Source organism: Gambusia affinis, linkage group LG11 (assembly GCF_019740435.1).
Source record: "Gambusia affinis linkage group LG11, SWU_Gaff_1.0, whole genome shotgun sequence".
NCBI classification, from domain to species: domain Eukaryota; kingdom Metazoa; phylum Chordata; class Actinopteri; order Cyprinodontiformes; family Poeciliidae; genus Gambusia; species Gambusia affinis.
The window spans coordinates 10,924,060-10,943,560 of NC_057878.1; the positions used below are offsets into that span (position 1 = coordinate 10,924,060).

The following is a 19,501-nucleotide window of genomic DNA, read 5'->3' on the forward strand; positions in this document are numbered from 1 at the left end:
ATTTGTGGTCCAAGTGTGTTGGAGTACATGGGGCTTAATCATTGAAACACACACAACACTACTGAGAATTTTCATTTATGAATAAAACATTATTGCAAACTGTATGTCATTTTCCACCCACTTCACAATTAGGCATTGTTTTCTGTGGTTATGTCACATTCAGTCCAGTTAGCGCATACTGAAGTCTGCGGTTGCAGCATGAAACTTCAGAAAAATTACCAGGTATATCAGTACTTTTGCAAGACATTGCACTAGTTGTAGGAAACCAATGCGCAGGCAAAAACAATCATTTGCTCAAACACTTCTGTTTTCGGTGCATTCATTTGCAGAGGCTGAACAAAATGATTAAAAACTTATGATCACAGCTGTGGACTACAATTAAGCTAACTTTCTTCTTGTGCTTTCTCTCGCTCCTTCACAGGGACTCCCCCGCTCCCTCTCGGGCGCTGTGCCCAGTGCCTGACCTTTTTAAATACGTGGCTAATGTGAAGCATGTGGTGGCAAATTGGAAACACGGAGCTTTTAAAAGTTGTGGACTTTTCTTTTGCACATGCTAATTTCTCCCAGGAGATCCCATCAGATGAAATGACCCAAAACATGTCAATGTTAGGGGTGACATTTAAGCCCACGGGGTGGTGGGTGTGTGTAAAGGGAGAGGAGGACGACAAGAGTTCAGAGAGTGGACAAAGATCGGTAGAAGGGCAGGATTGAGTTAAATAGGGTGTGTTAAATGGCCTCCCCCCCTCTTCTAAACGATCGTCAACTCACACACACTCGCTAAGGAGCAGACCCCCGTTCCCACACAGAGGCGGAGACCTGTCGTTGTGTTGCAAGCTGTTTTAAGAGAAAAAAAACTCTGCGATCTTTTAGGGGAACAGGTGCACGCAATGCAGGAGAGCACATGTGCCGGTGAGAGTGTGTCTGAAGAAGATGTGCGTGGGGAAGTGCAGAGAAGCAGAACACATCTCAGATTGGGTGGATTACTGCTTCTCAGCCCCCTCAACACAACAAATAAAATAAAAAAAGAATATTATTCTTGTTATTCTTCAAGAAAGGCTTACAGCGCTTTTGTACTCCTTGAACTTTTTTCACAATTTGTCACACCTGAACCTCAAACCTCAATGTCTTCCATTGGAATTTTATGTGATAAAACGCAACGCAAAAGAACAGTTGTGAAGAGGAAGAAAAATAATACAAATGTTGTGATTCATTTCATACTCAAGGATGAATGTTAAGTTTGCATCCAATAAAATGTGTTCTTGAATTTGAAATTTCCTTAGCGCTAATGCAGAACGGTGGGCAGAGCCTGACCAGGCCCGAGAAACCAAAGAGTTAAAAAGATTGCTACTTCTCTCTGAAAAGCACAAACCTGTGTCAGTAAATGTCACTTTCCAAACTGAAATCATGAGATTAAGGACAGAAAGTGAAAATAAAAACATTAAAGTCTTTAGCCGGGAGTTACCATTTCACCTGCAAGGACCAAGCCACAACAACATCAGTTTAAGGGAGTTACCAAAACGAACTGAGAATGTCAAAAAACAAAAGGTGTTGAAGAATTTTGAGAGTGATGGAATCTCAAAATTATTATTCCAAGGAAGTCATGGAGAATGAAGGACGAGGGGTGACAAAGGTCAAGAAAAAGGATGCAGGATGAAGGAAGTATGAGTGATGAATGAAAGAGGATACGGTGAGGGTGGTGTAGATGAAGGAGGGATGAAGGATATAGGATTTGAAGAAGAAGAAAGGGATGAGGAATGAGGGACAATGAGTGAAGAAGGTAAGAATGAAGAGTGAAGGTTGACAAATGAAGGAGGTATGATTTGGGGAAGTATGGGAGATGCATATGTTGGGAAGAGGTATGAAGGAGGAAGGAGTTAGGGATTATGGTGAGGAACAAAGGAGGTAGAAATGATGGATGCTAAGAGGAACGGAAGAGAAACAGAGCAGGTTAAAAACATCAGGATGAGGTATAGTGATTGAGGATGATGAAAGAGGAAGGGAGGTAGAGAGGAGGGATAGCTACAAGGAAGACAGGGATGAGGGATGATTGAGGTTGGGTTGAGATGTGAAAGACAGAAAAGGTTGGGAAGAAAGATAGCGACTGGATGATGGATATTGGAGATCAGGATAGGGGATGAAGGAGGAAGTTAGGAATTAAGAATGAGGGAGGAAGTAAAAACGATGACGGGGGATTAGGCATGAGGGGATAAACGGCTGAGATTGAGTGACGTTCTATAAATTCACACCAATATAAAAATATGAGTGCGTTTGAAGCCATGACTAAGTTTTCACGTTGAGTCAGTTTGTTGCTCTTTTAAAGGCACATCGAAGGAATCCAAGAGTTAACCAGCACAGTAAAAACTCATCACAGTATTCAGTAGAGTTGTTCCCACTCTTTCCTGCTGTGTTTGAAAACACACCGACCACTACAACACTACGCCTCTGCTCAGTCAGTGTCAAACAAGCAGAATGGAACAGCAGCAGCTTAATGCCTTTTTTTCTCCATTAATGTAGCACAACCAGTCTGTGAAAAGGTCCTTCACTTCTATGGCAGCTGCGTCGGATTGAACAGATCACATTCCTGATTTCTTTCTGAAAACCAACCTTTAAAAGAGAGACAAAAGTACTTTAATTTCACAACAATTTATGTGCATGGATTCAAGTACTACATAAAACACTCAAAAAAATAAATAAATAAAATTAATGCAAAGACTTTTGAGCAAGAGATGACAGACACTTATTTGATTCACTAGGCCAGACAAAGACCGGATGTTTTCAGCTTTGGTTTGTCACCCAGGATTCAAGCTATAAACACATTTTATAGGTATATATATATAAAACCCTCAAATGCCAATTTAATCAAAGCAAAATTTACATAATTACTGGTAAGACCTACAAGCAAAAGAAAATATGAATGACAATATAAATTTGGTCATCAAGTTCAAATAAAATTTAAAGATGTGTTCTACCAGAACCTACAGATTGTCCGGATCTGCAACCAGAGAGTCTGAAACAAAACAAATCATCTATTCTTATATTCAGTGACCCACACACTGTTGCAACAACACTGTGTGGTACTGAGTGAGAAACACTCACTTAGTTTCAGAATCAGCGAGTTTCTAAAAATGAAGTCATCTGAAAAACAGGGATGTAAGACATTATTTTAAAGGCTGAGGTTGAGTCCGTGTGTCTTGGAAAAAGCTTGATTTGAAAATGTTGGCGAGTTTTTTTTAAATCTCTGATTTAAGGGTCAATTCTCCCTATTTTCACACATTGAGACTGTGATTTTGATTATGTTACCACCCTAAAGTGTCAGAGGTTATAGACAAAATGTTAACTTTACTATCATTTTCTCTCTGTTAAAAGTAGCAAAATCAGTCTTTCTTACACAACATTCTTAGGCCAAAACATGATGAATGCTGTTCATATTTTGTCTTCTATTATTGTTCTTAAAGTGCAATTGGAAGCGGCTGAAACTTGCAAATAATTGTTTTACAGAAATCTGAGATCATAAATTTAATTGCTAATAGAATCGGTGCATCTCAACAAATATAAAGTGTCGCAAAAGCTGGATGTTAACAACATGAGTGAAACATGTTGACATTTCTATGGCATCTCGTCACACAGAGCAAGGAATAATCTCTGTTTAGCTGCCACCAACCATCAGGAGGCGCTTATAAATACTTTAATTTTAACGCAATTTCAACTAAAATTTAAAATTTGTTTATTGAAAAATACTATCAAATTTTATTTGATTAGATTTCGAATTTTAAAATTTTGCAACATGGTGTTTTTATTACTAGATTTTAGTTTTAAAAAAATTATAGTGGCACTTGAATAATAATCCAAAAATGTCACGTTTCAGTCCGTCCATTATTTGTTGATAAATTTAACTTTGAATCCAAATCTCTGGTTATAAGAAAGAAAAAGTCATCAATTATTTGCTGTTCCAGCCATTTGGAACATTAGATTAATAAGAGTAAACTTTTCTCTATTTTTTTTTTTTTTTTTTTTTTTTTACAAAAACCATAAGCTAAGTACTTGATATAGATTTGTATTTTGTTTTGTTTCCGTCTTCAGCTAAGTAATAATTTTCTTTCTGGATAGGCATAAAAATGTGATTCCTAGTTTTCCAACAATCCGTAAGAACATCTATCCCCGCATCGTGTACACAAAGAGCTTCCTTGTTGATGCAAAATTAGCCCTGGTCCCCTCTGGAGGCTGAAGCAGGTGGAGGTGACGGGGGTCTTGGCCTGTTCTCAGGGAACAGATGGGCAAACGCCATGACTGAAGCCCTGAACCTTACAGAGCAGCTCTAGGACTTTAATGAAATCCCCTCCTCAACACAAACACACATATGCCATTAAAAAAAGAAAAAAAAAAGAAAAACAAAGATCACATCACTGTCACTAAAGAATACAGCTGATTTCTTAGCATTTTGAGTTTTATAAAATGTATTTTGGGGGAACTTTTTTAGCACACTTCCACTCTAAAATAAAAATAAAAACCTGCACACATCACTTCTCCATCTTTATTTTAACGACACGATGTCTTCAGTTGTACTACCAGCTCATCTATGCCATTCCTCATTTCAGAAACTTGCTGATCGCTGAATTGCTGGCCAATACACCAGAATGACATCACTGGTTTTGAACAGTGCCAACTGTGCTCAGTAAAACCCAGGCTCGTTTCAGAGTGGGAGTGCCTCTGCACATAGACATGTGTGAAGGACGTGAGTGAGAAGATCTTTTAGGCAAATTAGTCACAGCAAAAAGTTTCAGAGAGCACTCACCAGAGATAAGCTTGAATCTCTAAATGTCAGATATTATAGAAATGTAGACAAAAAGAATGAAAAGGTGAATTTAGATGTTATTTCTTGACAGAGCTAAAACCATCCCTGTCTTTCTACAAAACTAGTGTAGGATTTTTCTATGTTTTATACGGTGGGTGTTATGTTAAATCACCTTTTGTGAGCTTTTCACTATATTATAATGTTATTCCGTCATGTGTTGCTTTGATTCCTTCATGCATGTTTGAGAAATCCTTTCATTTCCTGTGGCAGCCATTCAGGATGCCTACGCGCTCACGCTCACCAGGAATTGCCTTACCCCAGTACAGAGCGCATATCCCCCATGCCTTCCCCAGGCAGCTCCTCTAGACTAGTGGCAGCAGCAAATGTCAAGCACCACCTGGTGGATCTTTTGAGCCTCATCATAGGAACTGCTTCTCAGTCCAATGACAATCAGAACGACTTAATGAAGAATGGTTGTTGTGGTGATGTGCTGAAGGCAGGAGTTTCTTAAAGAGACAGAGGCCCAATTTCAAGACATTAAATTGCAAAGTCGAAGTCATGTCTGATATGTAGTTTGAAGGAAACATAGTTACTTGAATGTGACACTATGGGTCTGGGAAATACATAATATTGCACCTTTAAAGCAACACATGATTTTCTGCCAAAGCTACCGGGTTTTTTTCTCTCTTGCAACATGTGTTCATTTTCTAAAGTTACATGTCTTTCAACAAAAAAATAATAATAATTTCCATGTAATAAAGTTACTTGTTTACCACTGCTACTTCTAAACATGACTTTCTGTTGACTTTTCTGCTAAAACGGCACATGTCTTCCTGCAAAAGTTACATCAGAATCAGAATAGCTTTATTGGCCAATTTGTGGGTACAAACAAAGAATTTGACTTCAGTTTTACAGTGTGCAGGCATAAATATAAATATATAAACTTTATGGGTGATAAAATAGAGATTAAAAAAAACAAACAGCACTCTGTAGCAACAACCTCTAGATAAAAATCTGAACAGTTTAAGTCTTTTTAGATTTGGCATCTTTGCATTTGCCCTTACAGTCCAGTTCCACCCTCCAATTTGAACTGTTCCAATCGGGCCGGCCGGGCAGGTCCTGAGGTGCAAAAATGCCTTTATATCCACGTGTGTCTGCGGAGATGTCAGGTCTCCTTTTTCTAATCCTTGGCCTGCATAAACCCCTGGATGAAGGGAAGGTCAGCCCTGGGAGTAGTGATGGACTCTGACCTGAAAATCCAGAGCCACATAAAGACAGTTACAAAGTTGGCCTTCTATCACCTGAAGAACCTTTCCAGGATTAAAGGACTAATGTCTCAGCCAGATCTAGAGAAACTCATCCATGCGTTTATCTTCAGTCGTATTGATTATTGTAACGGCGTCTTCAAAGGTCTGTCCAACAAATCAATCAAACAGCTGCAGCTGATCCAGAATGCTGCTGCTCGTGTCCTCACTAAAACCAGGAAGATAGAGAACATAACACCAGTTTTAAAGTCTCTCCACTGGTTCCTGGTAGCTCAAAGCATAGACTTTAAAATACTGTTGCTAGTTTATAAATCACTGAATGGTTTAGCACCACAATAAATTAAAGATTTGCTGCTGTTGTATCAACCTTCCAGACCTCTCAGGTCTTCTGGTTCTGGTCTGCTCTGCATCCCCAGAACCAGAACCAGAACCAAACGAGGAGAAGCGGCATTCAGCATCTATGCACCACAAATCTGGAACAAACTTCCAGAAAACTGTAAAACAGCTGAAACACTGACTTCCTTTAAATCTCAACTAAAAACCCACTTGTTTAGACTTGTATTTGAAACGTAATCAATTGCAAATTTATTGATGGAATCTGACTTAATGTTGTGTTTTTATTGTTGATTCTATGTTGCATTGTGTTTTTGTGTTTGATTTGATGTAAAGCACTTTGAAATGCCTTGCTGCTGAAATGTGCTATACAAATAAAATTTGATTTGATTTGATTGATTGATTGCTGTTCATCTCTGCAGACCAAATTGTTCATTGCAATATAATCCTGTTCTGTTTTGTGGATGAGTCAAATCACAAAAGTGCATAAGTGGGCTCCTGTGGGGAAAAATCTTGAAATGCCGGCCTTAATTTTTCACATAGACAAGCCATCTGCAATTGTCTCATAACAGTACTGTTTTAGTCTCTGTGCAAACTTTTTAAAATGCATGAAAGAACATTTTCTGAATAAAGCTGTGAGGCTTCACACAGTAACTCAAGTCCCATCCACACAGAATTTGTTTATGTGTAGCAGCTTAATTTTTCTAGTCTAACCCATTTGGAAACAGGAAATGGGTTACAAAGTGAACACGGTCACGTTAAGCCATTCTTACTTTTTCACGTCAAGAACCCATGAGGAACTTTTCAAAACGATCATCTCCCACCACAACTCTGACAGCGATATGTGCTTGCACCACCTGGTATTTGCATAGAAACATGAGAGTAAAATGAAATTTTCTAATTTAAAATTTACCTCTGGAACATTGATGTTTTACAATTCCAGCTAAAAAAAAGTTATCATTAGATCACAGTTAAAAACCTAAACAAGCCTGTTCCGCAAAATGTTGTTTTAGTCCTTTAAACTCGTTTGTTTACCAGAAATCTGAACCAGGCCATTAAGTCTTATATATAACTGTGTTAACAACAGACAATAGAGCCAAGAAGAATTCAGACAGTCTGTGGCACTCCTCCGTGAGCTACTTTTTTATCTTAATGACAGTTTATGCCTTGGCTTTGTGGTGTTATAGTAGCAGCAATGTTGTGTAATTAAGCTGACTCGCCCCTGTAGGGCCCATCCCCTCTCCGAGTTCTTGCCACACCTCCACACTTCGTTCTCTGCCCTCACAGCACTACCACCACTGCAAGCACCACTTTGCCTCCTTCTTCTTTGTACGAATGTGTGTCCACGTGTTTTCGCCTCCCTGGCTATTCACGTCCGTTTCTGTCTCATTCTCCTTGACCCGGGCTCTTGTAGTTTGGCTGATGGTGGGTGTAGCGGCCGTGTATCAAGCAGCACCTTTCCTCTAAAGAAAGGAGCAGAGCTGCAGGATGAAGGACGGAACGTGTGTGTGTAAATGGGGGTGTGAGGTGATGTGGAGTGGGAGGGGTGCTACACGTACTTATACACACAGCACAAACACACGCACACGCACACACTGCATGGTGATGTCATCTGAAATGACATCATCCCATGGAGGGGTGCCAAGGGACCTGATGGGTTAGCATCCTCCAGTGAGTTAAAGGGAGAGAATAAGAGTGAGACGGAGTGAGCGACTTGTAAATAGAGAGCTGGACAAATGAAAACAGACACAATCAGAAAGACAAAGGCTCTATTCCGAATTGCCCCTCTTCTTGTCTCCCGCAAGACGGCTTCATCTGCGTGCTCAAGCCTCAAACAGGAAAGATGTGTGCATTTTTGTTCTAGGAATACTTCCTTTATTGCCATACGCAGGTGTTATCGTCTTGAGGGAAGCGTGCATGAGTGCTGCTAAAGTGCAGCTAGAGTGCAAGAGAATCAATACCAGAAAGCAACATAAACAAATAGTCTACACGAGCACATGCACGCTCCCGAAGAGTATGAACGCATGCTAGGTGCATGGAGACAGGTAAACATGTGTACACATGGCGCCAGAGTCACAAATAAACATATTCTGTCACACATTGGGTTCGTGGCAGGGACACCTGCGCCTACGTGCTTCCATTGTTGTCCACTTGGCTGTGCTGTGCTCCACACTGTGCTCTCAGCACGCCCCGCCATCTGAAACCAGACATGTATCACCCCAGCTGGGGTGATGCACGTCTTCTTCTCTGTAGCTGCTACTGATGCTACTGGGGTCCTCTGTGAGTGTATGCATATATGTTTATGAAGATGGCTGCGGCACATTCCCAGGAACCCCTGAGAGAGGCTGAAGCAGAGCACAGAACTCTCAAACTGTCATGATCAATGATTATTGAAAAGCTTTTTTTTTCCTTTTTCTTTTTTTTGCGTAACTCAATTCACAAAGTGAAACATGATATACATGAATTACTCACAGCCTCGTGTTGTCAAGTGTTTACGTTATGTTGTCCACTTACACTAAATGAAAAGGTGACATTAAGGGTTTAGAATATTACATCAGACTCATAAAAAAAAACTCATTTCAAATGTGAGCTTAATGAAAAGTGTGTTTAATATTTGCATTAAGGTAGTTATTTTTCAAAGGTACTTTTACTCTGACAAACAAGCCTCATCAGAACGCATATTCAAAGTGAATTGAAAATGCCTGTGCGTAAACTTCAATGTACATTACTGGCATTGAATATAGCATGCCTTAAATTTTTCACAAAAAAAACTGGGAAAGTGTGACATGCATTTGTATTATGTCAGTACATTTCAGTGCACTTAAAACTTCAAGTCTCTTGGGTTATGTCCACCAGTTTTGCCTGTCTAGAAACTGAATTGTAACTCTTTACAAGTTATCTTAAGTTCAGTCAGATTAGATGGAGAGTGTTTGTGAATGGAAGTTCTCTGGTTTTTATCCGTGACTGTTCTGTATTTTGCTCCACCCGTCTTCCAATTAATTGTGAAAGAAAAGGCTTTCCCCATGGAATGGTGCTGCGACCACACAGTTTCACTGTGGGCATGGTGCGAGTAAGGGGACATCTAGTGGATTTTTGTTGTTGTTGTTGTTATTGTTGTTGTTTTTACCACCACATATGACGCCTTAAAAACCTCCATATCTGCCATATCTATTCCAGATTTGCAAAGTGCACAACTAATAGCTGCCCAGCTGAAATCTTATCTCACCTGAGCAACTAGTTTCCATTTGGCTCCTGGATGCTGGATTGAACTGTGCTTTGTGAGATGTTTACGTCTTGGGAAATTCGGATACTATTGTTATGGCCTCACCCTGATTTAAGTTTCTCATAATTTGTTCATTGGTCTTCCTGAGGCTGTTTGTTCACTAACTTAGGTGTTGCTGTTTTTTTCTAACAAGTCTGAAAAAAACATCATGATCCTGCCACTACCAGGTTTCACTGTAGGATGGTGTGTTCAGAGTGGGGTGCAGCGTTATTTTTCTACAGCACATAGCATTGCTATGCTCAGCACTGTTCCTGCACTTGAACACTTAGACCACCACAAACACTTTCCCTTTTAGAGCATATTGATAGTGGACGACTCATGTTGCTAATACGTGATGATTCAATTTCCCTTATCACTCACTGCTGTCAGCGGCAAACTGACTCAACAGTACAAATGGTGAAGCATGTACAGTAGCGTGGGACAGAAAGCGACGGGAGGGGGACAAGAAAGTGTTTATCATGCTGTGAGGGTGTAAAGTCACACAACGAAGAAAACTGTTGGCAAAGCGAAAACTTACAAAGAATCAGATAAGAAGCAAATAAGAATGAAAATACATCGTTCTCCCAGTAATTTTAGATACTGGACCAGAAAATGAGGAACCAGAAGACTTCAGACACTACTTCCCGTTTAAGTGTCTTCTGATGTGGTCTTTAAGTCCCTTCACTTCGTGGTGCATTTTACTGGAATGACTGCTGCCTCTCTCTTTAGGACTGCTAAAGAGTCCGTGTCATGCAGCCTGTCTCATGAGCGCAATAAGTTAATAATTCACAACCGCAGAAATGCATTTACGCACATATTGCACATGGCATTGGAATAACACTCTTAGCACTTGCACGCAACCTCTACTTAAATGTAAATGTTTACTGAAATGCATCCCACTCCACACACATAGCACTATTCTGGGTATCACTTTTTTGGTGTGTCCGTTTCCCGGGCCAATCAAAATCAGCCCATTCCTACCCCTCTGCCTTTTCTCTCCGCTGCATTGGTATGGCAACATTGGCACAGGCACACTCCTACTCTTTTCCGATCTTAGTCATAGGCCTCACTCATGAGGCAACCAGCCCTCCAACAGTTGATGTGTCTGGTCACTTCCGTGTGTTCTCTCTCGCTGCGCCTTTTATCACCCTTGCACACGCATACAGTACAAATGCAAATGGAGCCTCTCCTATTCCCCCTCGCTCTCCAACAAGAGCACGACAAAACCGGGACTCGGTTGATGGCTCTGGATGCCTTTTCTTTTTTTTCCTTTTTTTTTGCTAGAAGGCATTTGCATACATGCTAGATAGGTGTAGGTGATTGAAAGGGAAACATACACCTCTGTGGTAAGTCGCCAAGTGTGCTTTTTTTCTACTGTGACAATTTTGTTTAGCTAAGGGCGGTTACTTGTTGATTCACGTCATGTTGACTGACCAAACAGAGCAGGAAGAGGAACTTATGAGAGCTGTCGTCCCTATGGAACTAGTTTCGAGCATCTGTATGAGTGTCAGGTTAATTTTCTGACATATGTTATGTAAAACATTAATTAAATGAGGAGCAGGTGAAAGATAAACAAATGCAGTTTTTCATTATAGTTAATATAAAATGAAAAACTATGATGTCTGATACAATAGCTATGTGGAAACATGTAGAGTATTTAAGAAAAACCGTGTTGTGTAATGGCTGTTGTGTTGTTAATGGATTTAAAGTGGTTTTGCTGTGTTTTAAATGTACCTCACATTAATGATGTGATTGCACAGGGAAAGTGAGGTAGACAATGGCCACCCTTTTCATTTTGCTTGACCACTCTGACCTGTCTTATGTACATTAGATTTTTTTGGTAACACTTTATTTGACGGGTTGTGAATAAGACTGTCATGACACTGTCATAAACATGACATAACAAGCTGTCGTGAACATGAGTAAGTATTCATGAATATTTATGACTGTTGTCATAAAGTGTCATTCGGTAAATCATGACACTTTTAAAGTTGACATTATTAAAAATGTTTTTGTTATGACAACTTGTCATTAAATAAAGAAATCATGATCTGACATAAATTTGTTATAAAAGTATTACTGATTAAACTTTAGCTTTAATAAGATAAAGCTACATAATTTTTAAAGCAGGTCTTATGTCATGTTTATGACTGTGTCATGACAGTCGTAAAAATAAAGTGTCAAATAAAGTGTTACCGATATTTTTAAAAATTTAATTTATACATCCATTTATCATTTTTATTTTTAATGCTTATGTCTTCTCTGTGCATTTCTGTGCCTATGTCATATTGAGCTGCTTCTGAATGTTGATTACAAATCCCAAATTTCTGACAATAGCCATCACAAAACTTTGACATTTCTAACGGCTTTCAATTTTCATGAAGATTACTGGTGCCTTCCATCTAGAGGCTTATAAAAAATAACTTTCTAGAGACACCCGTCTCAACACGCATGTACCCATAATCTGTTTTCATTTTTCTTCTGCACCAAAACTAAAAACTATAAATCCAGCTGACTTTTTCAAGCAAAACTGACATTGAGAAACCTAAACATCTCAAATAGAAAATTCTCCCCAGAAAGTCAGAAATGGAGGGGTCCCTCGCCAGTGTTTACTGAAGGGGACAAGTGGTTTCTAATTATCCACTCAATCGAAGACAGGGGTTTTCCTCCTCGTGCCTTTTTTCTCCTGAACATTCCTACGTATGCATATGTGTGTGTTTCTTTCTGGACACAGAAAGAAAGGAAGAAAGGAAGAAAGAAAGGAAGAAAGCAGGATCGTTCCAACTCACCAAACGGCGGTCTCCGTTGACCTACTTCTGCTCTGGACACAGGGTGCTTTGGAAGAGGCAGGGCCTCACCCACTGTCTCCGGTCCCACAGACAACACAAGTTATGGACATGAACACAGTCCCTGAGAAAGAAAAAAGACAACAACAAAAACTCCACACATTGCCTTCCATAACCTCACTGATGTTTGGTCTATCAGGTTAATTGAGTGCACATCATTGATTTTGGGACATGGCCCCTGCTGACAAAGACATCGGTTGCAGTTTGCATGCAGGCAATGCATTTTTGGTATAGAGGACCCAAGTGAGGAGCATGCTATGACCAATCCTAGGAGAGCTTTAGATCTGGACTTGATTTTTGTATTGCATTTTGTTAAACCACAATAGTCAGCTGATGCAGAACAAAAGGTTTGGTGTATTGAGTATAAAACACAAAACCGTTGCAGGAATTTTATGTTGTCATCAAGTTCATGCTTTGAGGAGCTGGTGACATTATTTACAGCAACTAACACACGTGCACAAATAGGTAACTTTTGCCCCAACTCTACATTTGTCTTCCCTTATGTTACATTTGTGATCATAATAATATTTCTCATGTAAGACTGTCTGGTCAGAGGGAGTGGACATATACAGGAGTTTGCTATCACCCTTACCTTCCACACCCATCGTGGCGCCACGGGATAAATCAAATCAGGTCGCACTTCAAAGCTGCTACTAAACATTCTGGCTTTTTAATTTCAGGCGGGGGAGAGGGGGGTTGGCAAATTTTGCGCCGTGTCATCAATACCGTCTTCGGTGCATGAAAAGCTGCTAAGATGCTGATCTGTGAGAAGTGCGCTATTATTCACACGGCATTCACGCACAAAAAAACAAAAACAAACAAGCAAACAGCCGAGGGTTTTTCGTTTTGAGTCACATAGATTCCTCCCACACAATATGACCTTTCAGTCTCTCTTTGTATTATAAGTATCAAAATTAGGTGACAGAAACGTGGAGAGACGTCTGGACGTTTTCCTGTCTTAAATTTGGCGCAACTCGCTGCGCTCCTGTAGTGCGCACGGACACATTTTTTTCATGCAAAAAAACAAAAAAAAGAAACAACAACCTTTCATTAAAAGTTAAAACTTTTTCAAACACACGCGCAGAGGCAGAATGCTGCAATGATTGTTCTTTGGTCGCTTCTTCCCCCATGGCGCCGCTGACGCACCACGCACCATGTCGGGTTACAGCATCGAAGCGCCTTCGAGTAGTCATAAAACTTTTAAATGCGCACTCTGGAATCCCGTCCCAGAGAAAAAAAAAATAAACAGAAAGAGAAAAAAGACGCGTGAGATTTAAAAATATCTAAATAATAAAAAAAAAAACGATGTCCTCTATATATGGAATTAATTTTAGAAATGAGAGTATCTCTTCACGATTATTTTTAAGGTTCTCCTTTTGTGCTTTTCTTGTTTTTCATCGATGACCTTTAAGAGGAACCGCAGCCCATCAGATAATTGAGCCTGATTACGGTTTTGTATTTTGCATTCTGACTCTGCATCAGCCCACACATCGGGCAAATATTCAAATTCTGCTGCGAGTGTGACACTCCTAAACATAAGGACTGCAAGCCTGTCGGTTCTGTGCAAACTTTCAGTCGGCTCTGTGAGAACCAGTTTACAGGTCTGTGCTTATGCTGTTACGGAACTTCAATTTGAGGGAAATTTGTCCACTGAATGCAGGTGGAAAAACTGCATCGTGCGCTTGACCTGAGACAGATAACTCGAATCTTCACAGTGGACCAAAATTTGGGTTACTAGACAGTTCGTTATTTGATTTAAGCAGGATAAACAAAAGCGTTCTTTGAAACAAAACTACATAATTCTGCCTGCGATCGTTTCCCTTTAAAATAAACTCATTTTACATCAGTTGGCCTAAAGAAACTGTCTTGCTGAATGCAGTTTAATACAATTTAACCTCTATGTCAGGTCATCAGTTTTGCACATTAAAGACTGCGGGTTTCTACATGCAATCTAGCAAGAAAAATATCTAAATCCAGCTGTGATTTGCAATTTCTCATCAAGCCAATGCATTGGCGGATAGTTTTGCTCATGCAGCTAATTTGCTGAGAGGGGAAGCAGAGCTTCCTTTCTCTTTAATGTGTTTTAGTATAAAAATAAACTAAGAATAAAAATCAGTTTGCATCAGAAACAATTTGATGTTGCCTCTCACACCAAACTTGTGCACACAGACGCTTTTTGTCTGTCACATTGAGCCACAAAGGTCCTATAAAGTGTTTTATCCCGGGCTTGACCCCCTTTTTTATTGTATGCACGCATGCAGGTAAAGGTTGCTGATAAAAGAACGTTCTGCGATACCACTTTTATTTATTTGTTTTTAAATGGAAGTATCTTGTTTGTTATCAGATACTTTTGCAACATGATAAACTAACCTTTCCCAGCTTGTTGTGACTCTGTTTGCGCATTCAGACATGGGCTTACAGTCTGCACACCCTGTTGCGGATTTCAATACTGTATAGCTGTAACTCAGCAAGTTTAACATATCTTAAAAAGGTCTTTGTTGAACTTTAAGAGGCCTACTATTCTGGGCTTTGAACGCTTAAGTGTGATGCGTATGATTTACTTCCTCTTCCTTTATATTTATGTCGTCGCCCAGAGGATAACACCCCTGCAAGCGCTCTAATGTCAACCTGTTTGCAAGGACGCATTTGGGGGGTGGAAGTTAGGAATGATTTAAAACGGTCTCGGTTGCCGCCATGTAGTGGTAAAGGTGGAGGGTAGGAAAATTAGATGGGCGTACCTATAGTGATGGTGACTTCACTGACACCAGCAGCTTCCTGACGCAACGCTACTGTAAGAGCGAGGAAACGGCGCTCACCTTTTTATCCGATGAACCAACATGATCCTATTTCTGCATAGCAAGCCGTCTCGGCCGTAACCCTCCCCGCCCGCTCTTCACTTTCAAGAAGAGCGACGGGTATACGCGGCATCAAAGAGTACGGTACCTGTCCGTTGCGTTTGCTTCTGCCGCCCAAACTGTTCTTGCATCTTGTTTGAAAAAAACTTTTTATTATTATTATTATTATTATTATTATTATTATTATTATTATTATTATTATTATTATTATTATTATTATTATTATTATTATTGCTTCTTCACAAAAGAAGAAAGGCAAACTTTCCTGCCAGCGTTTGGAATCACTGAATGAACCTTTCTTGACAAGACGAGTGCACCGGACTGGATTCAAACTCTGGTTCCTGTTGTGCGGTTCAAGCAACGGCGGCAAACTGTTGTGCACCTCGCTGCCGCCCTGCATGCGCTCTCCCTCGGAGCCAGCAGTTTCAAGTGGAAGAGAGGCGTACGTGGTGCACCACACATTCTCGTTTTGACGACACAAGATGTACGAGAACTGAATGGCAGTATATGGGATCTGTAACTCAACCGCGCTATGCAAATGCCTCTTCATACCCCCTCCCCTCGCCGCCCCCCTCATGCTCCTTCCTCCACCTCCACTAGGCGCTCAGGCGCACCGACCTGTATATATAGGCTGATCTTGGAGAGCCTATCGGACCCGGGCGGTTGCGCGCACTCTGCTCGGGATGCTGGTCCAACACCCAAAAACACGTGAGCTGAGCTGATGAGACGACTTGATCGCGGATTTGGATGATGGGGCTTCTCTCTTTAGCTGTAGCGCGCTCAGATGTGTGTGTGTGTTTTTTTTTTTTTTTCCCTTCCTCTCACGGTGGCTCGTGGACTCCTCCTCCTCCCCCTAGCCTCCCTCCCTCCTCTTCCCTCCTCCTCCCCCCTTTCTCTTTTCGCAACATTGACGCAACCAAAAAATACTGGAACAAAAGAAACAACTTCCCTGAAGCTTTGCTGAAACTGCACTTAGTCGGAGAATGGCAGCTTGCTGTCAACTTGCCTCGCTCGGGTGGGAAACATCGAGGTGAGGGGTGGCCCGGCTGGCAGCGACTGAGTGAAGAGAGAGAGAGAGCGGGAGAGAGAGATGCGGGCGACGACTCCGGAATAGACAACCGAGTAAGTACGGATGAGACAGACACTTGAGTAATTTCAACTTTTCCTGCGTGACCTCTCGAGTGAGCAGAGGTGCGAGTAGATCTGATCGGCTGCCTAAAGTCTCTTCGTGATGTGGAACTGACGGGGGTAGAATATTATAGTAACAGGCCGAGATATTCATTGTGTGCATGTGTTTTTCAGAATGAGAAGTTTGTCATTTTGCAGCCATTGACAACGGCGGCGTAACTAAACTGTCAACTCCAAACATGGGCTGGGGATATACTACGCTGTTTAAATGGGGTTTCTGTGAAAAGCGTACAAACCGAGAGGCATTTTTCGAGTAAACGCGAATGTGTTGGTGACATATACGCGCAGTAGCCGGGTGCAAGAGGATCCCAAACATGCCCGTAACGTAGCGGCGGTTTCTAAGCCGTTTTTTTTTTTCTTTTAAATTGTAAACTCGGGAGGTTTGTCGTGATTTTAATTGAACTGTGCAACTTTGCTTTGAGGTTTGACGCGCGGTCTCCACGGAAGATCGCTGCGCTTCCTCGCCTCAGTTTTTTTTTTTTTTTTTTTTTTTTTTAATGCACGAACAAAGGGCTGGATGGAGTAGTCGGCTCCCGCACAGAGCGTCGGTGGGAGAGAGCAAGCGGGCTGTTTACAATAATAACACGGCGGCTGTGACGTCACTACGAGTGACGGCCGGGACGGCCAATGAGGGCGCAGCTTGGCCATCAGCAACACGCTATATTTGGAAAGCGGTTACATCATCGAGGCGCAACATTTTGCCCAAGGAAGGCGGGACTTCCGCGGGAACTCTCCAGTTTGTAGTCCAGAAACAGGACAAAAGACACACTTTTAAGTGTTTTTGTTGTTTTCTTCTTCTTCTTTTTCTTCTTCTTCTTCTTTTTAAAGCGTACATTAGTACATTTAATACACAATGTAGAGTTTGTAACAAATGTGGCTTAAAAGTGCCACATTTAAATGAACTAACTAAATTACTAAATAGTAATTTACACTCTAAATCAATACAAGTCTAGAATAAAAATGTCATCTGAGTAAGATGAGAAGGTAAATAAATAAATACATGATATTTAAATAAAGTGGTTCTAGGTTTTTTTATGTATCTCTTCCTCAAACGCAGTAAAGTCGACTTACTGTGCATTACACTCGGCTGTATAAAAGTCCACTATAAATCAAGTTGGATTGATTGACTGTAATGAATTAATCAAACTTATAAATTTACAGCTGAGATCATTTTTTGGTAAAAAGTTCACACACCCTTGTTTAAATGCCAGGTGTACATAGTAGGCGCACGGTTGAACTAATTCTCTCTCCGCCAGAGAAAACAACCAGGCCTCACTAAAATCAAAAACGTCCCAGTGGTAAGTTTGGCACAAAAAAAAAAAGCATCTTCAGTAATACGCTGTATGTGTCGTGAATTATTGTAGTTGCAGCTTCACTTCCTGGGGTCACCTTTGGTCAGATGGAACAAGCACTTTTGTCAAGTTAGATTGAATCATAAACCAAGACCTTCAGGTGTTCAATAGAAAGCTGAACATGAGGAGCTTTCAGTTTTCAGCATCACTATTTTCTAGCCGGTATTTTTCTACAGGTAGACTAAGACTGAATGCTAAAATTAAAGTAATAGTTTGAAGGTGTGTACACTATCGAACAGTTTATTGCAGCTTTAATTTTAGTAATTATTTTTATTTGAAAGACTTGCTTGTTTTTCAGTTGAATTGTACAAGATGTTTGTCATGAAAAAGGTTAAAATGACTCAGATGAGTCCTAATAGTATCATGTTTTAACACTTGGATATTTAACAGGTGTGTGAAGCTTTTATATATCCACATTGTTGTTGATATTAATGTACTCAGTTTTAGGGAGTTTTGCCTTGAGTAGCATAGCAATGCCTCATCCCATTTGTTTCACGCCCTGCCAGGAAGCTGAATTAAGACTATAGACACCTTACCCTCACCTACAAAAAAGACAGATGGAAAAATTTCCAATCATAAACAACAAAATCATAGAGAGGAAAGTCAAGTACCCCCAACCATCACAGTATGAACGGCCATCTGCTATGACCGAATGTGGGCCGAGGGGACAGAGCAGACACAAACATAAAAATCAGGCTTCTGGCACTCGGTCATAACAGGTTTATATGATTTCATAACATACTGTAACACAGGAACTATGAATGAATTCCTTCATGACTTAAATACTTAAAAACTTAAATAGGATTTAATTATGCTATACTTTGATCTATACTAAAATTTGAAGCATTTCCAGGCAGACTAAATGACTGAAAATCTAAGACAGACTTAAGATCTGATTCACTTAAAGTGTTGTTTTGCTTTGCGCTGTGCTGCTTTAATTTTACATCACATTTCATGTTTCAAGCGAGAAAATTATCCACTTCTATTTAAATAGCCATTCAATGCAAACCTGATGAGTGCTTCAACATTGATGAAATAACCATTTGCATAAACTACTGTGACATTTTTGAGACTGGAGTTGTTTTAAGATGAAACGAGTTCACGGTTGCATTTAGTTTCAACCTCTGGGACCAGATAAACTTTATAATATACAATGTGATGATGCGGAAAAGAAATACCTACTCACTGGTGAAGTAGTAACTAGTTGAAACTGTGTATCTTCACTTCAGAAATGCTGAAACATCCCTTTAAAATTATGCTATTTATTTTAAATAGCTTGGTCAATACCCATTTCTGGGTAATATGTTCCTTTTTCAAGAAGCTGTATCCAACCTGTAACTGTTGACTTCAGTTGTATCGCTGCCAACTAAAGAAAGCTTTATTCCTAAATACAGTCAAGCAGCAGTCTCTCCTGCAAAGAGAAGAAATATATTGTTGACATTTGTTAGAAATGACGTCAAAATTACACATTTGTTCAACCATGTCATGGGAAATTACAAGGAGCCAGTGAAGCTGCAGGGGAAGAGAGAACTTGTATTTTCCTTTAATCTTGATGCTCATTGGTGTCTCCCACTTATACGTATTCAAGATTTGCTTGTTTTTCAAATT

General features: G+C 40.2%; 1 long non-coding RNA gene across 1 annotated transcript; it reads right to left on the reverse strand.

Moving 5' to 3' along the window:
* Positions 1-3,795: 3,795 nt before the first annotated feature.
* On the reverse strand, positions 3,796-16,147 carry LOC122839280. Its single transcript, XR_006372016.1, has 3 exons — positions 15,972-16,147; positions 12,442-12,562; positions 3,796-6,042 (listed from the first exon to the last, which is right to left on the reverse strand). It is a non-coding gene; the product is annotated as an uncharacterized LOC122839280 (long non-coding RNA).
* Positions 16,148-19,501: the final 3,354 nt, after the last annotated feature.